Source organism: Entelurus aequoreus, linkage group LG05 (assembly GCF_033978785.1).
Source record: "Entelurus aequoreus isolate RoL-2023_Sb linkage group LG05, RoL_Eaeq_v1.1, whole genome shotgun sequence".
Taxonomy (NCBI): domain Eukaryota; kingdom Metazoa; phylum Chordata; class Actinopteri; order Syngnathiformes; family Syngnathidae; genus Entelurus; species Entelurus aequoreus.
In genome coordinates, this window is record NC_084735.1 from 11,036,763 (window position 1) to 11,055,041 (window position 18,279).

An 18,279-nucleotide genomic window follows, 5' to 3' on the forward strand; every position below is an offset into this window, starting at 1 on the left:
AATTCTAAGTTCATTATTATTGGCAAAAAAAAAAATAAAGTTTGTGAGTTTGAACATCAAATATGTTGTCTTTGTAGCATATTCAACTGAATATGGCTTGAAAAGGATTTGCAAATCATTGTATTCCGTTTATATTTACATCTAACACCTTTTCCCAACTCATATGGAAACGGGGTTTGTATATATATATATATATATATATATATATATATATATATATATATATATATATATATATATATATATATATATATATATATATATATATATATATATATATATATATATATACATATATACATATATATATACAGGTATATATATATATATATATATATATATATATATATATATATATATATATATATATATATATATATATATATATATATATATATATATACACACACACACACACACACACACACACACGTGCCGATCCTCCGTGGTGAGACGTGTGTGGACTAGACAGAAGGGAGCTGACATCACAACACGTAGTTAGTCATGTGGAACACTAGTGGTGGACCATCACAACCACTGGTGGGTGAAACACACACACACACACACACACACACACACACACACACACACACACACACACACACACACTCGAACACACACACACGAGTGTCTTACACTCATTTTTACAAGGCAATCTTTTAAGATTCCTTTTAGATTTGCTATGTTTTTTACAATCCCAGTGACCTTGGGTTTGTCCTTGTCAGTGATTTATTCTTAGGTCAACCTCACCTACTTTTACATCACCATAAAAATAATAATAATAATAATAACTTTAATAATAATAATAATAATAATAATAATAATAATAATTAGGGATGTCCCATAATGGCTTTTTGCCGATATCCGATATTCCGATATTGTCCAACTCTTTAATTACCGATACCGATATCAACCGATACCGAAATCAACCGATATATGCAGTCGTGGAATTAACACATTATTATGCCTAATTTGGACAACCAGGTATGGTGAAGATAAGGTACTTTTAAAAAAAATTAGTAAAATAAGATAAATAAATTAAAATCATTTTCTTGAATAAAAAAGAAAGTACAACAATATAAAAACAGTTACATAGAAACTAGTAATGAATGAAAATTAGTAAAATTAACTGTTAAAGGCTAGTATTATTAGTGGACCAGCAGCACGCACAATCATGTGTGCTTACGGACTGTATCCCTTGCAGACTGTATTGATATATAATGTAGGAACCAGAATATTAATAACAGAAAGAAACAACCCTTTTGTGTGAATGAGTGTAAATGGGGGGAGGGAGGTTTTTTTTGGGTTGGTGCACTAATTGTAAGTGTATCTTGTGTTTTTTATGTTGATTTAATTTAAAAAAAAAAAAAAAAAATTTTTTTAAAAACGATACCGATAATAAAAAAAACGATACCGATAATTTCCGATATTACATTTTAACGCATATATCGGCCGATAATATCGGCAGGCCAATATTATCGGACATCTCTAATAATAATAATAACAACTACAACTACAACATTTTGATGAGCCTGCTATCTGTGCCCTGGACCTCTGGCCAGAAGCCGCCGTACTTATTAGATGGTGCCGAGTGTCTGAATCCCCGAGTTTTAGGTGTAAGTGTACAAAATGAGCCACAGAGCTAGCCTAAAATGTTAGCATGCTTACACTAAAATGCTAACATTTAGCATGTGTGCTAACGATGGCATGCTAACAGTTAGCAAGTCTCACATTTCAAGTAACACGACTACAAGATGTATGGCTGCGGAAATAGAGAAAAAAGTGTAAAATTAGATGAAAAAGTTAGCTTGCTTAAGTTAGCTTGCTAGCATGCTATTGTTTGCATGCTAACAGTTAACAAGTGTCACATACCAAGTTATATGATTCTAGGGTAAACGGTTGCAAAATTAGCTCAAAAAGCTAGCACTTTCGTGTTAGCATGCTAGTCATATAACTTGGAATATGACACTTGTTAACTGCTAGCGTGCTCACTTTAGCATGCTAGCATGCTAACTTAAACATGCTAGCAGTTAGCAGGTTTCACATACCAAGTTATATGACTGTAAGTTGTATGGCTGTGGAATTCGAGAAAGAAAAAAAAAATTAGCAAAAATAAGTTAGCACTTTAATGTTAGCATGCTAGCATGCTAAAGTGAGCACGCTAGCAGTTAACAAGTGTCATATTCCAAGTTATATGACTCTAAGGTGTATGGCTGTGGAATTAGAGAAAAAAGTGTAAAATTTGCTTAAAAAATTAGCACTTTAATGTTAGCGTGCTAGCATGCTAAAGTGAGCACGCTAACAGTTAACATGTGTCACATTCCATGTTATATGACTCTAAGGTGTATGGCTGCGGAGTTTGACCAAAAAAGTGTAATATCAACAGGAAAAGTTGCCATGCTAATGTTAGCATGCTAGCACGCTAACGTTAAGGAGCTAGCACATGACGAGATGGTTGTAGATGATGGTGTCACATGTGTGATGGTTGTAGATGATAGTGTCACATGTGTGATGGTTGTGGATGATGGTGTCACATGTGTGATGGTTGTAGATGATGGTGTCACATGACGTGATGGTTGTAGATGATAGTGTCACATGTGTGATGGTTGTAGATGATGGTGTTACATGTGTGATGGTTGTAGATGATGGTGTCACATGTGTGATATTTGTAGATGATGGTGTCACATGACGTGATGGTTGTAGATGATGATGTCAATGTGTGATGGTTGTAGATGATGGTGTCACATGACGTGATGGTTGTAGATGATGGTGTCACATGTGTGATGGTTGTAGATGATGATGTCACATGTGTGATGGTTGTAGATGATGGTGTCACATGTGTGATGGTTGTAGATGATGGTGTCACATGACGTGATGGTTGTAGATGATGGTGTCACAAGTGTGATGGTTGTAGATGATGGTGTCACAAGTGTGATGGTTGTAGATGATGGTGTCACATGTGTGATGGTTGTAGATGATGGTGTCACATGTGTGATGGTTGTAGATGATGGTGTCACATGTGTGATGGTTGTAGATGATGGTGTCACATGTGTGATGGTTGTAGATGATGGTGTCACATGTGTGATGGTTGTATATGATGGTGTCACATGTGTGATGGTTGTAGATGATGGTGTCACATGTGTGATGGTTGTAGATGATGGTGTCACATGTGTGATGGTTGTAGATGATGGTGTCACATGTGTGATGGTTGTAGATGATGGTGTCAATGTGTGATGGTTGTAGATGATGGTGTCACATGTGTGATGGTTGTAGATGATGGTGTCACATGTGTGATGGTTGTAGATGATGGTGTCACATGTGTGATGGTTGTAGATGATGGTGTCACATGTGTGATGGTTGTAGATGATGGTGTCACATGTGTGATGTTTGTAGATGATGGTGTCACATGACGTGATGGTTGTAGATGATGGTGTCACATGTGTGATGGTTGTAGATGATGGTGTCACATGTGTGATGGTTGTAGATGATGGTGTCACATGTGTGATGGTTGTAGATGATGGTGTCACATGACGTGATGGTTGTAGATGATGGTGTCACATGTGTGATGGTTGTAGATGATGGTGTCACATGTGTGATGGTTGTAGATGATGGTGTCACATGTGTGATGGTTGTAGATGATGGTGTCACATGTGTGATGGTTGTAGATGATGGTGTCAATGTGTGATGGTTGTAGATGATGGTGTCACATGTGTGATGGTTGTAGATGATGGTGTCACATGTGTGATGGTTGTAGATGATGGTGTCACATGTGTGATGGTTGTAGATGATGGTGTCACAAGTGTGATGGTTGTAGATGATGGTGTCACATGACGTGATGGTTGTAGATGATGGTGTCACATGTGTGATGGTTGTAGATGATGGTGTCACATGTGTGATGGTTGTAGATGATGGTGTCACATGTGTGATGGTTGTAGATGATGGTGTCACATGACGTGATGGTTGTAGATGATGGTGTCACATGTGTGATGGTTGTAGATGATGGTGTCAATGTGTGATGGTTGTAGATGATGGTGTCACATGTGTGATGGTTGTAGATGATGGTGTCACATGTGTGATGGTTGCAGATGATGGTGTCACATGTGTGATGGTTGTAGATGATGGTGTCACATGTGTGATGGTTGTAGATGATGGTGTCACATGTGTGATGGTGGTAGATGATGGTGTCACATGTGTGATGTTGTAGATGATGGTGTCACATGTGTGATGGTTGTAGATGATGGTGTCACATGTGTGATGGTTGTAGATGATGGTGTCACATGTGTGATGGTTGTAGATGATGGTGTCACATGTGTGATGGTTGTAGATGATGGTGTCACATGACGTGATGGTTGTAGATGATGGTGTCACATGTGTGATGGTTGTAGATGATGGTGTCACATGTGTGATATTTGTAGATGATGGTGTCACATGACGTGATGGTTGTAGATGATGATGTCAATGTGTGATGGTTGTAGATGATGGTGTCACATGTGTGATGGTTGTAGATGATGGTCTCACATGTGTGATGGTTGTAGATGATGGTGTCACATGTGTGATGGTTGTAGATGATGGTCTCACATGACGTGATGGTTGTAGATGATGGTGTCACATGACGTGATGGTTGTAGATGATGGTGTCACATGTGTGATATTTGTAGATGATGGTGTCACATGACGTGATGGTTGTAGATGATGATGTCAATGTGTGATGGTTGTAGATGATGGTGTCACATGTGTGATGGTTGTAGATGATGGTGTCACATGTGTGATGGTTGTAGATGATGGTGTCACATGTGTGATGGTTGTAGATGATGGTGTCACATGTGTGATGGTTGTAGATGATGGTGTCACATGACGTGATGGTTGTAGATGATGGTGTCACATGTGTGATGGTTGTAGATGATGGTGTTACATGTGTGATGGTTGTAGATGATGGTGTCACATGTGTGATATTTGTAGATGATGGTGTCACATGACGTGATGGTTGTAGATGATGATGTCAATGTGTGATGGTTGTAGATGATGGTGTCACATGACGTGATGGTTGTAGATGATGGTGTCACATGTGTGATGGTTGTAGATGATGATGTCACATGTGTGATGGTTGTAGATGATGGTGTCACATGTGTGATGGTTGTAGATGATGGTGTCACATGACGTGATGGTTGTAGATGATGGTGTCACAAGTGTGATGGTTGTAGATGATGGTGTCACAAGTGTGATGGTTGTAGATGATGGTGTCACATGTGTGATGGTTGTAGATGATGGTGTCACATGTGTGATGGTTGTAGATGATGGTGTCACATGTGTGATGGTTGTAGATGATGGTGTCACATGTGTGATGGTTGTAGATGATGGTGTCACATGTGTGATGGTTTTATATGATGGTGTCACATGTGTGATGGTTGTAGATGATGGTGTCACATGTGTGATGGTTGTAGATGATGGTGTCACATGTGTGATGGTTGTAGATGATGGTGTCACATGTGTGATGGTTGTAGATGATGGTGTCAATGTGTGATGGTTGTAGATGATGGTGTCACATGTGTGATGGTTGTAGATGATGGTGTCACATGTGTGATGGTTGTAGATGATGGTGTCACATGTGTGATGGTTGTAGATGATGGTGTCACATGTGTGATGTTTGTAGATGATGGTGTCACATGACGTGATGGTTGTAGATGATGGTGTCACATGTGTGATGGTTGTAGATGATGGTGTCACATGTGTGATGGTTGTAGATGATGGTGTCACATGTGTGATGGTTGTAGATGATGGTGTCACATGACGTGATGGTTGTAGATGATGGTGTCACATGTGTGATGGTTGTAGATGATGGTGTCACATGTGTGATGGTTGTAGATGATGGTGTCACATGTGTGATGGTTGTAGATGATGGTGTCACATGTGTGATGGTTGTAGATGATGGTGTCAATGTGTGATGGTTGTAGATGATGGTGTCACATGTGTGATGGTTGTAGATGATGGTGTCACATGTGTGATGGTTGTAGATGATGGTGTCACATGTGTGATGGTTGTAGATGATGGTGTCACATGTGTGATGGTTGTAGATGATGGTGTCACATGTGTGATGTTTGTAGATGATGGTGTCACATGTGTGATGGTTGTAGATGATGGTGTCACATGTCTGATGGTTGTAGATGATGGTGTCACATGTGTGATGGTTGTAGATGATGGTGTCACATGTGTGATGGTTGTAGATGATGGTGTCACAAGTGTGATGGTTGTAGATGATGGTGTCACATGACGTGATGGTTGTAGATGATGGTGTCACATGTGTGATGGTTGTAGATGATGGTGTCACATGTGTGATGGTTGTAGATGATGGTGTCACATGTGTGATGGTTGTAGATGATGGTGTCACATGACGTGATGGTTGTAGATGATGGTGTCACATGTGTGATGGTTGTAGATGATGGTGTCAATGTGTGATGGTTGTAGATGATGGTGTCACATGTGTGATGGTTGTAGATGATGGTGTCACATGTGTGATGGTTGCAGATGATGGTGTCACATGTGTGATGGTTGTAGATGATGGTGTCACATGTGTGATCGTTGTAGATGATGGTGTCACATGTGTGATGGTGGTAGATGATGGTGTCACATGTGTGATGTTGTAGATGATGGTGTCACATGTGTGATGGTTGTAGATGATGGTGTCACATGTGTGATGGTTGTAGATGATGGTGTCACATGTGTGATGGTTGTAGATGATGGTGTCACATGTGTGATGGTTGTAGATGATGGTGTCACATGACGTGAAGGTTGTAGATGATGGTGTCACATGTGTGATGGTTGTAGATGATGGTGTCACATGTGTGATATTTGTAGATGATGGTGTCACATGACGTGATGGTTGTAGATGATGATGTCAATGTGTGATGGTTGTAGATGATGGTGTCACATGTGTGATGGTTGTAGATGATGGTCTCACATGTGTGATGGTTGTAGATGATGGTGTCACATGTGTGATGGTTGTAGATGATGGTGTCACATGACGTGAAGGTTGTAGATGATGGTGTCACATGTGTGATGGTTGTAGATGATGGTGTCACATGACGTGAAGGTTGTAGATGATGGTGTCACATGTGTGATGGTTGTAGATGATGGTGTCACATGTGTGATATTTGTAGATGATGGTGTCACATGACGTGATGGTTGTAGATGATGATGTCAATGTGTGATGGTTGTAGATGATGGTGTCACATGTGTGATGGTTGTAGATGATGGTCTCACATGACGTGATGGTTGTAGATGATGGTGTCACATGACGTGATGGTTGTAGATGATGGTGTCACATGACGTGATGGTTGTAGATGATGGTGTCACATGTGTGATGGTTGTAGATGATGGTGTCACATGACGTGATGGTTGTAGATAATGGTGTCACATGACGTGATGGTTGTAGATGATGGTGTCACATGTGTGATGGTTGTAGATGATGGTGTCACATGTGTGATGGTTGTAGATGATGGTGTCACATGTGTGATGGTTGTAGATGATGGTGTCACAAGTGTGATGGTTGTAGATGATGGTGTCACATGTGTGATGGTTGTAGATGATGGTGTCACAAGTGTGATGGTTGTAGATGATGGTGTCACATGTGTGATGGTTGTAGATGATGGTGTCACATGTGTGATGATTGTAGATGATGGTGTCACATGACGTGATGGTTGTAGATGATGGTGTCACATGTGTGATGGTTGTAGATGATGGTGTCACATGTGTGATGGTTGTAGATGATGGTGTCACATGTGTGATGGTTGTAGATGATGGTGTCAATGTGTGATGGTTGTAGATGATGGTGTCACATGTGTGATGGTTGTAGATGATGGTGTCACATGTGTGATGGTTGTAGATGATGGTGTCACATGTGTGATGGTTGTAGATGATGGTGTCACATGTGTGATGGCTGTAGATGATGGTGTCACATGTGTGATGTTTGTAGATGATGGTGTCACATGTGTGATGGTTGTAGATGATGGTGTCACATGTCTGATGGTTGTAGATGATGGTGTCACATGTGTGATGGTTGTAGATGATGGTGTCACATGTGTGATGGTTGTAGATGATGGTGTCACAAGTGTGATGGTTGTAGATGATGGTGTCACATGACGTGATGGTTGTAGATGATGGTGTCACATGTGTGATGGTTGTAGATGATGGTGTCACATGTGTGATGGTTGTAGATGATGGTGTCACATGTGTGATGGTTGTAGATGATGGTGTCACATGACGTGATGGTTGTAGATGATGGTGTCACATGTGTGATGGTTGTAGATGATGGTGTCAATGTGTGATGGTTGTAGATGATGGTGTCACATGTGTGATGGTTGTGGATGATGGTGTCACATGTGTGATGGTTGCAGATGATGGTGTCACATGTGTGATGGTTGTAGATGATGGTGTCACATGTGTGATCGTTGTAGATGATGGTGTCACATGTGTGATGGTGGTAGATGATGGTGTCACATGTGTGATGTTGTAGATGATGGTGTCACATGTGTGATGGTTGTAGATGATGGTGTCACATGTGTGATGGTTGTAGATGATGGTGTCACATGTGTGATGGTTGTAGATGATGGTGTCACATGTGTGATGGTTGTAGATGATGGTGTCACATGACGTGAAGGTTGTAGATGATGGTGTCACATGTGTGATGGTTGTAGATGATGGTGTCACATGTGTGATATTTGTAGATGATGGTGTCACATGACGTGATGGTTGTAGATGATGATGTCAATGTGTGATGGTTGTAGATGATGGTGTCACATGTGTGATGGTTGTAGATGATGGTCTCACATGTGTGATGGTTGTAGATGATGGTGTCACATGTGTGATGGTTGTAGATGATGGTCTCACATGACGTGATGGTTGTAGATGATGGTGTCACATGACGTGATGGTTGTAGATGATGGTGTCACATGACGTGATGGTTGTAGATGATGGTGTCACATGTGTGATGGTTGTAGATGATGGTGTCACATGACGTGATGGTTGTAGATAATGGTGTCACATGACGTGATGGTTGTAGATGATGGTGTCACATGTGTGATGGTTGTAGATGATGGTGTCACATGTGTGATGGTTGTAGATGATGGTGTCACATGACGTGATGGTTGTAGATGATGGTGTCACATGTGTGATGGTTGTAGATGATGGTGTCACAAGTGTGATGGTTGTAGATGATGGTGTCACATGTGTGATGGTTGTAGATGATGGTGTCACAAGTGTGATGGTTGTAGATGATGGTGTCACATGTGTGATGGTTGTAGATGATGGTGTCACATGTGTGATGATTGTAGATGATGGTGTCACATGACGTGATGGTTGTAGATGATGGTGTCACATGTGTGATGGTTGTAGATGATGGTGTCACATGTGTGATGGTTGTAGATGATGGTGTCACATGTGTGATGGTTGTAGATGATGGTGTCACATGTGTGATGGTTGTAGATGATGGTGTCACATGACGTGATGGTTGTAGATGATGGTGTCACATGTGTGATGGTTGTAGATGATGGTGTCAATGTGTGATGGTTGTAGATGATGGTGTCACATGTGTGATGGTTGTAGATGATGGTGTCACATGTGTGATGGTTGCAGATGATGGTGTCACATGTGTGATGGTTGTAGATGATGGTGTCACATGTGTGATGGTTGTAGATGATGGTGTCACATGTGTGATGGTGGTAGATGATGGTGTCACATGTGTGATGTTGTAGATGATGGTGTCACATGTGTGATGGTTGTAGATGATGGTGTCACATGTGTGATGGTTGTAGATGATGGTGTCACATGTGTGATGGTTGTAGATGATGGTGTCACATGTGTGATGGTTGTAGATGATGGTGTCACATGACGTGAAGGTTGTAGATGATGGTGTCACATGTGTGATGGTTGCAGATGATGGTGTCACATGTGTGATGGTTGTAAATGATGGTGTCACATGTGTGATTGTTGTAGATGATGGTGTCACATGTGTGATGGTGGTAGATGATGGTGTCACATGTGTGATGTTGTAGATGATGGTGTCACATGTGTGATGGTTGTAGATGATGGTGTCACATGTGTGATGGTTGTAGATGATGGTGTCACATGTGTGATGGTTGTAGATGATGGTGTCACATGTGTGATGGTTGTAGATGATGGTGTCACATGACGTGATGGTTGTAGATGATGGTGTCACATGTGTGATGGTTGTAGATGATGGTGTTACATGTGTGATGGTTGTAGATGATGGTGTCACATGTGTGATATTTGTAGATGATGGTGTCACATGACGTGATGGTTGTAGATGATGATGTCAATGTGTGATGGTTGTAGATGATGGTGTCACATGATGTGATGGTTGTAGATGATGGTGTCACATGTGTGATGGTTGTAGATGATGGTGTCACATGTGTGATGGTTGTAGATGATGGTGTCAATGTGTGATGGTTGTAGATGATGGTGTCACATGTGTGATGGTTGTAGATGATGGTGTCACATGTGTGATGGTTGTAGATGATGGTGTCACATGTGTGATGGTTGTAGATGATGGTGTCAATGTGTGATGGTTGTAGATGATGGTGTCACATGTGTGATGGTTGTAGATGATGGTGTCACATGTGTGATGGTTGTAGATGATGGTGTCACATGTGTGATGGTGGTAGATGATGGTGTCACATGTGTGATGTTGTAGATGATGGTGTCACATGTGTGATGGTTGTAGATGATGGTGTCACATGTGTGATGGTTGTAGATGATGGTGTCACATGTGTGATGGTTGTAGATGATGGTGTCACATGTGTGATGGTTGTAGATGATGGTGTCACATGACGTGAAGGTTGTAGATGATGGTGTCACATGTGTGATGGTTGCAGATGATGGTGTCACATGTGTGATGGTTGTAAATGATGGTGTCACATGTGTGATTGTTGTAGATGATGGTGTCACATGTGTGATGGTGGTAGATGATGGTGTCACATGTGTGATGTTGTAGATGATGGTGTCACATGTGTGATGGTTGTAGATGATGGTGTCACATGTGTGATGGTTGTAGATGATGGTGTCACATGTGTGATGGTTGTAGATGATGGTGTCACATGTGTGATGGTTGTAGATGATGGTGTCACATGACGTGATGGTTGTAGATGATGGTGTCACATGTGTGATGGTTGTAGATGATGGTGTTACATGTGTGATGGTTGTAGATGATGGTGTCACATGTGTGATATTTGTAGATGATGGTGTCACATGACGTGATGGTTGTAGATGATGATGTCAATGTGTGATGGTTGTAGATGATGGTGTCACATGACGTGATGGTTGTAGATGATGGTGTCACATGTGTGATGGTTGTAGATGATGATGTCACATGTGTGATGGTTGTAGATGATGGTGTCACATGTGTGATGGTTGTAGATGATGGTGTCACATGACGTGATGGTTGTAGATGATGGTGTCACAAGTGTGATGGTTGTAGATGATGGTGTCACATGTGTGATGGTTGTAGATGATGGTGTCACATGTGTGATGGTTGTAGATGATGGTGTCAATGTGTGATGGTTGTAGATGATGGTGTCACATGTGTGATGGTTGTAGATGATGGTGTCACATGTGTGATGGTTGTAGATGATGGTGTCACATGTGTGATGGTTGTAGATGATGGTGTCACATGTGTGATGGTTGTAGATGATGGTGTCACATGTGTGATGTTTGTAGATGATGGTGTCACATGACGTGATGGTTGTAGATGATGGTGTCACATGTGTGATGGTTGTAGATGATGGTGTCACATGTGTGATGGTTGTAGATGATGGTGTCACATGTGTGATGGTTGTAGATGATGGTGTCACATGTGTGATGGTTGTAGATGATGGTGTCACATGTGTGATGGTTGTAGATGATGGTGTCACATGTGTGATGGTTGTAGATTATGGTGTCACATGTGTGATGGTTGTAGATGATGGTGTCACATGTGTGATGGTTGTAGATGATGGTGTCACATGTGTGATGGTTGTAGATGATGGTGTCACATGACGTGATGGTTGTAGATGATGGTGTCACATGTGTGATGGTTGTAGATGATGGTGTTACATGTGTGATGGTTGTAGATGATGGTGTCACATGTGTGATATTTGTAGATGATGGTGTCACATGACGTGATGGTTGTAGATGATGATGTCAATGTGTGATGGTTGTAGATGATGGTGTCACATGACGTGATGGTTGTAGATGATGGTGTCACATGTGTGATGGTTGTGGATGATGATGTCACATGTGTGATGGTTGTAGATGATTGTGTCACATGTGTGATGGTTGTAGATGATGGTGTCACATGTGTGTCCCCACATGGTTTGTGTCTCCGCCTGGTTTGTGTCCCCACGTGATTTGTGTCCCCGCATGGTTTGTGTCTCTGCCTGGTTTGTGTCCCCACATTGTTTGTGTCCCCAAATGGTTTGTGTCCCCGCATGGTTTGTGTCTCCACATGGTTTGTGTCCCCACCTGGTTTGTGTCTCCATGTGGTTTGTGTCCCCGCATGGTTTGTGTCCCCGCATGGTTTATGTCCCCACGTGGTTTATGTCCCCACGTGGTTTGTGTCCCCACATGGTTTATGTCCCCGCATGGTTTGTGTCCCCACGTGGTTTGTATCCCCACGTGGTTTGTGTCCCCACGTGGTTTGTGTCCCCACATGGTTTGTGTCCCCAAATGGTTTGTGTCTCTGCCTGGTTTGTGTCCCCACATTGTTTATGTCCCCAAAAGGGTTGTGTCCCCACATGGTTTGTGTCCCCAAATGGTTTGTGTCTCTGCCTGGTTTGTGTCCCCACATTGTTTGTGTCCCCAAAAGGGTTGTGTCCCCACATGGTTTGTGTCCCCACCTGGTTTGTGTCCCCGCATGGTTTGTGTCTCCATGTGGTTTGTGTCCCCGCATGGTTTGTGTCCCCACGTGGTTTGTGTCCCCACATGGTTTGTGACCCCATGTGGTTTTTTGTCCCCGCATGGTTTATGTCCCCGCATGGTTTATATCCCCACGTGGTTTGTGTCCCCGCATGGTTTTTGTCTCCATGTGGTTTGTGTCCCTGCAGTGTTTGTGTCTCTGCCTGGTTTGTGTCCCCACATTGTTTATGTCCCCAAAAGGGTTGTGTCCCCACATGGTTTGTGTCCCCAAATGGTTTGTGTCTCTGCCTGGTTTGTGTCCCCACATTGTTTGTGTCCCCAAAAGGGTTGTGTCCCCACATGGTTTGTGTCCCCACCTGGTTTGTGTCCCCGCATGGTTTGTGTCTCCATGTGGTTTGTGTCCCCGCATGTTTTGTGTCCCCACATGGTTTGTGTCCCCACCTGGTTTGTGTCTCCATGTGGTTTGTGTCCCCGCATGGTTTGTGTCCCCGCATGGTTTATGTCCCCACGTGGTTTATGTCCCCACGTGGTTTGTGTCCCCACATGGTTTATGTCCCCGCATGGTTTGTGTCCCCACGTGGTTTGTATCCCCACGTGGTTTGTGTCCCCACATGGTTTGTGTCCCCAAATGGTTTGTGTCTCTGCCTGGTTTGTGTCCCCACATTGTTTATGTCCCCAAAAGGGTTGTGTCCCCACATGGTTTGTGTCCCCAAATGGTTTGTGTCTCTGCCTGGTTTGTGTCCCCACATTGTTTGTGTCCCCAAAAGGGTTGTGTCCCCACATGGTTTGTGTCCCCACCTGGTTTGTGTCCCCGCATGGTTTGTGTCTCCATGTGGTTTGTGTCCCCGCATGGTTTGTGTCCCCACGTGGTTTGTGTCCCCACATGGTTTGTGACCCCATGTGGTTTTTTGTCCCCGCATGGTTTATGTCCCCGCATGGTTTATATCCCCACGTGGTTTGTGTCCCCGCATGGTTTGTGTCTCCATGTGGTTTGTGTCCCTGCAGTGTTTGTGTCTCTGCCTGGTTTGTGTCCCCACATTGTTTATGTCCCCAAAAGGGTTGTGTCCCCACATGGTTTGTGTCTCCATGTGGTTTGTGTCCCCGCATTGTTTGTGTCCCCGCATGGTTTGTGTCTCCATGTGGTTTGTGTCCCCGCATTGTTTGTGTCCCCACGTGGTTTGTGTCCCTGCAGTGTTTGTGTCTCTGCCTGGTTTGTGTCCCCACATTGTTTATGTCCCCAAAAGGGTTGTGTCCCCACATGGTTTGTGTCCCCAAATGGTTTGTGTCTCTGCCTGGTTTGTGTCCCCACATTGTTTGTGTCCCCAAAAGGGTTGTGTCCCCACATGGTTTGTGTCCCCACCTGGTCTGTGTCCCCGCATGGTTTGTGTCTCCATGTGGTTTGTGTCCCCGCATGTTTTGTGTCCCCACATGGTTTGTGTCCCCACCTGGTTTGTGTCTCCATGTGGTTTGTGTCCCCGCATGGTTTGTGTCCCCGCATGGTTTATGTCCCCACGTGGTTTATGTCCCCACGTGGTTTGTGTCCCCACATGGTTTATGTCCCCGCATGGTTTGTGTCCCCACGTGGTTTGTATCCCCACGTGGTTTGTGTCCCCGCATGGTTTGTGTCTCCACGTGGTTTGTGTCCCTGGAGTGTTTGTGTCTCCATGTGGTTTGTGTCCCCGCATGGTTTGTGTCTCTGCCTGGTTTGTGTCCCCACATTGTTTATGTCCCCAAAAGGGTTGTGTCCCCACATGGTTTGTGTCCCCGCATGGTTTGTGTCCCCACATGGTTTGTGTCCCCACGTGGTTTGTGTCCCCGCATGGTTTGTGTCCCCACATGGTTTGTGTCCCCACATGGTTTGTGTCCCCGCATGGTTTGTGTCCCCACATGGTTTGTGTCCCCACGTGGTTTGTGCCCCCGCATGGTTTGTGTCCCCACGTGGTTTGTGTCCCCGCATGGTTTGTGTCCCCGCATGGTTTGTGTCCCCACGTGGTTTTTGTCCCCGCATGGTTTATGTCCCCGCATGGTTTGTGTCCCTGCGTGGTTTGTGTCCCCACATGGTTTGTGTCCCCACGTGGTTTGTGTCCCCACGTGGTTTTTGTCCCCGCATGGTTTATGTCCCCGCATGGTTTATGTCCCCACGTGGTTTGTGACCCCGCATGGTTTGTGTCTCCATGTGGTTTGTGTCCCCACATGGTTTGTGTCCCCACATGGTTTGTGTCCCCACGTGGTTTGTGTCCCCGCATGGTTTGTGTCCCCACGTGGTTTGTGTCCCCGCATGGTTTGTGTCCCCGCATGGTTTGTGTCCCCACGTGGTTTGTGTCCCTGCGTGGTTTGTGTCCCCACATGGTTTGTGTCCCCACGTGGTTTTTGTCCCCGCATGGTTTATGTCCCCACATGGTTTATGTCCCCACGTGGTTTGTGACCCCGCATGGTTTGTGTCTCCATGTGGTTTGTGTCCCTACATGGTTTGTGTCCCCACATGGTTTGTGTCCCTGCATGGTTTGTGTCCCTACATGGTTTGTGTCCCCACATGGTTTGTGTCCCCACGTGGTTTTTGTCCCCGCATGGTTTATGTCCCCGCATGGTTTATGTCCCCACGTGGTTTGTGACCCCGCATGGTTTGTGTCTCCATGTGGTTTGTGTCCCTACATGGTTTGTGTCCCCACATGGTTTGTGTCCCTGCATGGTTTGTGTCCCTACATGGTTTGTGTCCCCGCATGGTTTGTGTCTCCACGTGGTTTGTGTCCCCGCATGGTTTCTGTCCCCACATGGTTTGTCTCCCCACATGGTTTGTGTCCCCGCATGGTTTGTGTCCCCACGTGGTTTGTGTCTCCACGTGGTTTGTGTCCCCGCATGGTTTGTGTCCCCACGTGGTTTGTGTCTCCACGTGGTTTGTGTCCCCGCATGGTTTCTGTCCCCACATGGTTTGTCTCCCCACATGGTTTGTCTCCCCACATGGTTTATGTCCCCGCATGGTTTGTGTCCCCACGTGGTTTGTGTCCCCACGTGGTTTGTGTCCCCACGTGGTTTGTGTCCCCGCCTGGCAGCCCCGTCATGACTAACACTCTTTGGAAGGCCGTCCATCTGGGGCGGGAACCCAGGAGCCAAGGTCTGAAACGGAGCGCGTCTGACCGGCAGATGGCTCCTTGTCCGCGTGCCAAGACTGAACCCGGGTCCCTCCAACTCAGACCATCTGTGGACCCGCCTTGAGGGGCAGAACGTGGCCCGCCATTTTGTCCTGGCTGTTTCCAGGGAGTCAGAGCCCTCAGCGAACACCCACGTCATCCAAGGAGCTGCTCCTCTGAAGGTAAGTAAGGACTCACCACACACGCTCTGCGGCCAGTTGCCATGGCGACAACAAAATAGGCGACCACCTGTGGGCGAAAGAAAGAGAGAAACCATCAGACTGCAAAGTGATTGAAAGAGAGCGGGCTGGAACACTTTCAAGCTTTGAGAAAGACCTGCTCTGATGCCAGTGGGATGGAAGCAGACCCCCAGTCCAGTCCAGAGACCTTCAGACTGCCCTCTTGGACCTGCCAGCCTGGACGTCCCCGGTGGTTGCCATGGTTACTTCAGTGACAAGGAGAGAGAAGAGGATGTGTGCAACCTACTGGAATGTTCTCAAAACAACTTCCAGCGTGGACACCAAGACACACACTTGACTCGGGAACATGTGTGAACATGTGTGAACATGTGTGAACATGTGTGAACACGTGTGAACACGTGTGAACATGTGTGAACATGTGTGAACACGAGTGAACATGTGTGAACACGTGTGAACATGTGTGAACACGAGTGAACATGTGTGAACACGTGTGAACATGTGTGAACATGTGGGAACACGTGTGAACATGTGTGAACATGTGTGAACACGTGTGAACATGTGTGAACACGTGTGAACATGTGTGAACACGTGTGAACATGTGTGAACATGTGTGAACATGTGTGAACATGTGTGAACACGAGTGAACATGTGTGAACATGTGGGAACACGTGTGAACATGTGTGAACATGTGTGAACACGAGTGAACATGTGTGAACACGTGTGAACATGTGTGAACATGTGGGAACACGTGTGAACATGTGTGAACATGTGTGAACACGTGTGAACATGTGTGAACACGTGTGAACATGTGTGAACACGTGTGAACATGTGTGAACATGTGTGAACATGTGTGAACATGTGTGAACATGTGGGAACATGTGTGAACATCTGTGAACATGTGTGAACATGTGTGAACATGTGTGGAAACGTGTGAACATGTGTGAACACGTGTGAACATGTGTGAACATGTGTGAACAGGTGTGGAAATGTGTGAACATGTGTGAACATGTGTGAACACGTGTGAACACGTGTGAACATGTGTGAACATGTGTGGACATGTGTGAACATGTGTGAACATGTGTGAACATGTGTGGACATGTGTGAACATGTGTGAACATGTGTGAACATGTGTGAACATGTGTGAACATGTGTGAACATGTGTGAACATGTGGGAACATGTGTGAACATCTGTGAACATGTGTGAACATGTGTGAACATGTGTGGAAACGTGTGAACATGTGTGAACACGTGTGAACATGTGTGAACATGTGTGAACAGGTGTGGAAATGTGTGAACATGTGTGAACATGTGTGGACATGTGTGAACATGTGGGAACATGTGTGAACATCTGTGAACATGTGTGAACATGTGTGAACATGTGTGGAAACGTGTGAACATGTGTGAACACGTGTGAACATGTGTGAACATGTGTGAACAGGTGTGGAAATGTGTGAACATGTGTGAACATGTGTGAACATGTGTGAACATGTGGGAACATGTGTGAACATCTGTGAACATGTGTGAACATGTGTGAACATGTGTGGAAACGTGTGAACATGTGTGAACACGTGTGAACATGTGTGAACATGTGTGAACAGGTGTGGAAATGTGTGAACATGTGTGAACATGTGTGAACACGTGTGAACACGTGTGAACATGTGTGAACATGTGTGGACATGTGTGAACATGTGTGAACATGTGTGAACATGTGTGGACATGTGTGAACATGTGTGAACATGTGTGAACATGTGTGAACATGTGTGAACATGTGTGAACATGTGTGAACATGTGGGAACATGTGTGAACATCTGTGAACATGTGTGAACATGTGTGAACATGTGTGGAAACGTGTGAACATGTGTGAACACGTGTGAACATGTGTGAACATGTGTGAACAGGTGTGGAAATGTGTGAACATGTGTGAACATGTGTGGACATGTGTGAACATGTGGGAACATGTGTGAACATCTGTGAACATGTGTGAACATGTGTGAACATGTGTGGAAACGTGTGAACATGTGTGAACACGTGTGAACATGTGTGAACATG